The following is a 5,857-nucleotide window of genomic DNA, read 5'->3' as shown; positions in this document are numbered from 1 at the left end:
TTTTCATTTTATTTTTTGCTGTTCCACTGCTCTTGCTGCAACATGCTCCAAATTTTCTTTTTTCTATTACACATCAAACTTCTGACATTTTGTTTTATTTGTGTGTGTTGAAGGAGGTACCATATCTGAGCATGAGTCTGAAGGGTGTCCAAGATAATCTCTACAATGACCTTATCATAAGGTGATATTTCTTTGAAATCTGAAATATTCCGAAGGCATGCACATTTAAGTCAAAAGAAGTGTAAATATCAGTTAAGTAGTTCTTTGAAAGCTAGTTTTAACATTGGCAGAACCCGGATCAAGTTTATTTAGCATACCACTGCATTGTAAAACAGTTGGAGTGAGGTTGCAGGTTGCGTGAGTATGCATGTTAACTAGTGGGAACCAAGGCAGTCTTTGTGAACCGGGAGCAGCAGATTGCTGGGCAAGGCCAATGTTAAAAAGGCAGCTGAATTTAACACCATCTGGAAGAAAAGATCCCTTCACGACTTTCTCACACCGTCAGACAAAACTAGTGTCTCTTGTTCCGAGCCCCTGTCTACGCAACCATACAATACTGAGTCATTATACTTTTGCTGAGAGAAAATTTGAGAACACAATATGGGTAACCAGTGAATGACCAAGTTTCATTGTGCCCGTCTAAGTCGATTGAAATCTACGTCTAGAGCCATGAATGGTTGTATTGTTTTCCTCACCAGGGCTGTACTAAATGTCAGCACAGTGTAAAGAAAAACTTGAAGTCTGCAAATAACTTACCAGATCTCAATTATAATATTTTCCCACACTAGAACTAATATCATTGCAAGGGGTTACATTGCAGAAAAAAAATACAGAAAGAAATGAGAAGAAATAAAAGAGTTCACTACGAAGTTGTTTTATCTAGACAAACATTTTAATTTTCTGAAGTGAAGTTTTAGGATGCAGGCCTAGTTGAGGAGTGGAGTTCATTACTTGGCTACTGAAGTTACAAAAATGCTTCTTGTGCAATTAAAATAGATTCAAAACCAATTCTCATTTTTACCTGAAACTCTAATTATGCATAAAAGGACTCCACTTGGACTTTATTGCTATAGTTCTGCTTAGAATTGTTAGTGTGAGTCTATTTAAATTTTGCTTTGAGTTTTAGCATCCTACTCTTTCAAAGTTTGCCACTATGATTGACACTGTAAATGAACACCATGGAAGTACATTTCCCAAAATACACAGGAGGAGCAGACTGGTGGGGTCTAGTGCCCTCCAAATACGTTTCCCCTTTATAGTTTTTAATTTGTTTTTGCACACACATATCAATCAGTTATCTTCAAGGTTAATGCTCACGTGTTCTGTTTGATTGTAAACAGTTAGAAAAGGGTAACGAAACAATTCAGAAAGAGTGAAAGAAGTCGATTGTGTATATTTTATTAAGATGTCTATTTTAAATATAATTGACTTTGCAATTTTGTTATTGTGTCTCAAAGTGTCACGTAGTTCTTAATGTGTAAGTGCAAAACAATGAGTAATTGCTGTTTTGCTGAATAATGCATCTGAGTTGCCAATGTCAAAGGTATTATTTTGTGTATTCCTAAATAGGAACATTAGCTGCCGTTTTTGACATTTAGAATCTTTTCATAAAATTCTTAGAAAGAGGATGATAAAATGATACCTTTAAAAGTAAATGAATAGCTGTAAGCACCTTACTTTTCCTTGCCTTATTTTGTGATACTAGAAATTAGCAATGAAAAGTCATTCAATAACCAAATTATAAAGGACATAACGTTAAACACAGATAAAAATCAAATGCAGAAATAAAAATAGAAATTGAAGAGAAGTTTAAAACAGATACATGGGTATAATATTAATATCTTCCCCTCACTGAAGTTACTATGAATATACATGATAATGAGATAACTGCATTATTTACATTCAAAATGCAATATTTTTTCAAAATAGCTCTTCAAGTCTTCTTAAAGCATTAAATTTTGCATTAGTTGTGCTCTTCATGTTTATTTTAAAAATTAAAATGATTTTCTTACTTGGAAATATGTAAAATACTAATTTGGTTTTGTGTTGCTTGATGAAAATTTAAAAATCATTTAAATAATGAGATAAGGATGAGCACATTTCAAGTTCAAAACCAGTTCCTATTCATAGACTATACACATTTTAGGGTAGTTTGTCATTTTAAGAATGTTGATTTTAAAAAAGGTTTTATTTTATTTTATTTTATTTTATTTTACAGTGTTTAAATAGGGGGATGGAGAAATGAGTCACTGGTTAAGAGCACTTGTTGCTCTTCCAGAGGACCCAGGTTCAATTCTGAGCACCCACATGGTGGTTCACAATCTGTAATTCTAGTTCCGGAAGTCAGATGCTTTCTTCCAGCTTCCTTGGGCACCATGCACAGACATGGTTCTCAGATAAGACCATGCATGCAAACAAGCAGGCAAACAAAGCAGCCACACACATAACATAAAATAAAAATAAACAGAGTGACTAGATCATGAATGAAAAAGATCTGTCTGTCTATCTAGGGATTTTCCTATGGGTAACCTGTGGAAATGCCATTGTGGCTTAAGAATATTGATATCCACATTATGTCTTTTTTTTTTTTTTTTTTTTTTTTTTTTAAGACAGGGTTTCTCTGTGTAGCTCTGGCTGCCCTGTAACTCACTCTGTAGAGCAGGTTGGCCTGGTCAGAGATCCACCTGCCTCTGCCTCCTGACTTCTGGCACTAAAGGCGTGCACTACCACTCATGGAGGTCATTTTGTCTCTTTCTGTGACTTGCATTTTCTTAAATTTGCTAAGGTAGACATACCATGTTATGCTGCATTGGGGTAGATGGACTCTGGGTGGTGATGGTGAGATGGACAACAAAGAACAAGCGTCCCTTGTGATCAAGAAGTAGAATTAGAGTTGTTGAGGAAAAGATATTGTAATACTGGGACGATTGTCTTACCAGTACTTCGTGACTCTTAAACAGATCTTACAGCAATGGAGCATGTAAGGCAGTTCTTCAGTGTCTCTGGATTAATGGATGGCTTTGTTATCCTGTTATTCTGCAACCCCCATCCCCCATCCCCCTCCCACCCCCTTCCCCTCCCGCCAAGTTAAACAAGCTACTGAAAAAAATTCATTCGCATTTGCCTAGAGAGCCTATTTCACCCCTTCTGGGAATTGTTCGGCTTTCCCGTGGAATTAATCCTAAAATGGTGGATGAAAATGCAAGTATATAGTTGTGATTGCTGCTAAGGAATATCTGCCTGCTCTCAAACAGGGCCTCGGGCAGGAGTTAGTGCGCTTCCTTAGAAAGGTGATGGCCATCTTTTGAGGTGGAAGCATGTGGCTTTCTGCTTCGCAGCCAACTGCCAGACTGCAGGGGGTAGAGTTTAAAAAGTGCAGATAATCGACTTTATTCAGAGAAACAGGGAGTTCTGAGCCCTATCTGTTCAAAGAGAAGCGCATCGCGGTGCTTGGTGGCTTGACTTGGTCCTCGCGAGGCGTCCGCACAACGCAGTCCAGAGATCTAAAAATAGCCGGGCTTCGCCTCGCAAGGTGCTTGGCGTGGGCGGTGTGCAGAGCAGACGGCAGGCTGTGACTGGCTGCACCAGGGGCTGCGCCAGGCAGGGGCAGCGGCTGCGGCTGCGGCTGCGGGCCTGCCGCTGGGCATCACAAGGCCCGCCAGCGCGGGCCCACAGCCCGAGTCCTCCTCCCTCCGCGGCCGCGGCTCGCGGCGGGCGGCAGAAAGCGGGCGTCTGATTGGTGTTTCCCGGGAGACCGGCTGCCCGGAGCTGGGGGAGCTGGGGGAGCTGGGGGAGCTGGTGCGCCGGCGCGCGCGCTCCCGGCCGGCGCGCGGCCCGAGAGGCTGGGGGCGCGCCGCGGCGGGGGAGGTGCGCGGAGCTCACGTGCTCGCGCCCCGCCGCCGGGAGCCTGGGGACCCCGCAGGGCTGTGTCGCCCGGGACACCCCCCACCCCCAACCCCCCGCCTGGCGCGCCGAGTGCACCCAGGAGGACTGTTGAATGTGAGCTGCCGGGGCCTCGGCCCCGGTACCGGCGACCTGGCCTCTCCATCGGCCTTTGCTTAGGAATCCCCGAGCTTGCAGATGAGGTGGCACCGAGGGTTAGCCTGATTTGGACAAGGGTTTCTGGCAGGCGGGTGCCTTCTGTCCTCGAGTCCCTTCCCTGTCTGGTGGGCTCCACTCCCAGTGTTTTAGGGTTCTCTTCTGAGCTTTTCTAGCTCTGCCCAATTTTGTTTTTGTTTTCTGAAATAATTCAGGTTTAAGATAATGTCCCCTCCTCCTCCTCATACTTTTTTTTTTTTTTCTTTTCTAAGCTAGTGAGTTGATGCTAACAGAAAAGGACCCTTCATCCCCCAGCAGGAAAACTCCTGGTGCGGGGTGTTCTTGAACTTGAGTCCAAGGGAACACCCACTTGGTCTACTCCTTTGGTCCACCGGGAGCTAGGTACATCTTCACTCCATCAGATTTGCTGGGACTATTAATCTCCTTGTTGGGTGGATACAGTAGAACTTGTTCAGAGATTACTTAAAAAAAAAAAAAAAAAAAAAAAAAAAAAAAAAAAAAAAAAAAAAAGATCTGGGTCTTAAGCACTTACTAAAGCCAGTTAATAACATCATGCATGGACATTTAAACTTGTTGTGAGTTGCAGACGGGATTAAGGGGAAGTCACGCTGTGCGCAGCTAATGATACCATCTTAACTCTAACTGGCCTAAATCCACCTCCTCTGGCTCATGTCCGGGTCTTAGGCCCTTCAACGAGCCTAGAAAAGAGGGGAGCCTTGGATAAGTGAACTGGGCAGAACCGTCTGTAGCGTCTTTAGTCCTTACTTTAGGTGACAGTCAGTTATCCTGGGAGGCTGTGCTGCATCTTGCTGCTGGAATGGGCGTGATCACCAGGAGGAAGTCCTTGACATCCTGATGTGCACATATGTGTGATAATAATGACACTCTCAGAAGGGTATTGGCCAACATGTAGAACATTTTTTTCTTTTTCTTTTTCTTTTTTTACTTTATTAACCACAGGTGTGAAAGGCTATTGGATGCTCAGGCGAGTCTTCCAGAGTGGGTGGCTTTCTAGTTGCTGGTCTATTTGTATTGCCAAGGCCAGCTACTTTCTGGTCTACTTTGAAAAAGTAGTTCAGTTCAGTATTTCACAGGTAAATTTCTCAGAGTATTACTAACAACCTCTTGTCATAAGTTTCAAACCGATTGCTGTTTAAAAGGAGTTTGTGGCTATTTTTATGACAGGGCCAATTAGAAATAACCCTGGGAAAATGCCTCAAAAATGCTGTGTTATTAAAACATCTAAGAATATCCATCTGGCTCTGTCACTAAGTACCTATCCGGCAGATTTCTTGTGTTTATGAATTTCTTTTAATAGTCATTGCTTTGGGAAAGCAAGTTATCAGGATGATATTAACTGCAGCTTAGCTCTGAGACTTTTTTTAAAAAAAAAATTTTCAGCCCATACACGACAAGGTTAAAATGTTTATGTCTTTTTATCATTAATAGCTAGTGTGAGATCAAAAATAACTTTAGTTACTGATCACTGTAAAAACTGGTGAAAACCTGAGAATTGATGGCTAAGGCTAAGGAGTCACTTGAGATGAGGGTCGTGTGGAAAATATCAAACAGCAAACTAATAATATTTTCTACTAATTAGGTTACAGGAAAACACATTGTAGAATATGATTCATTATGTTTCTTAAATCTTTGTCTTTTACAGAAAACATTTTCCACCAACATGTATGCGAGTAAAATATATTAGAATATGAAAATTACTGACATATATGATGAGAAATATTTTCACTGAATAAATATCTCAAACAGTTTATATATTTATCAAGCCCATTCTAATGAA

Source organism: Peromyscus leucopus, chromosome 11 (genome assembly GCF_004664715.2).
Source record: "Peromyscus leucopus breed LL Stock chromosome 11, UCI_PerLeu_2.1, whole genome shotgun sequence".
NCBI classification, from domain to species: domain Eukaryota; kingdom Metazoa; phylum Chordata; class Mammalia; order Rodentia; family Cricetidae; genus Peromyscus; species Peromyscus leucopus.
Note: the sequence above shows the minus strand (reverse complement) of the source record.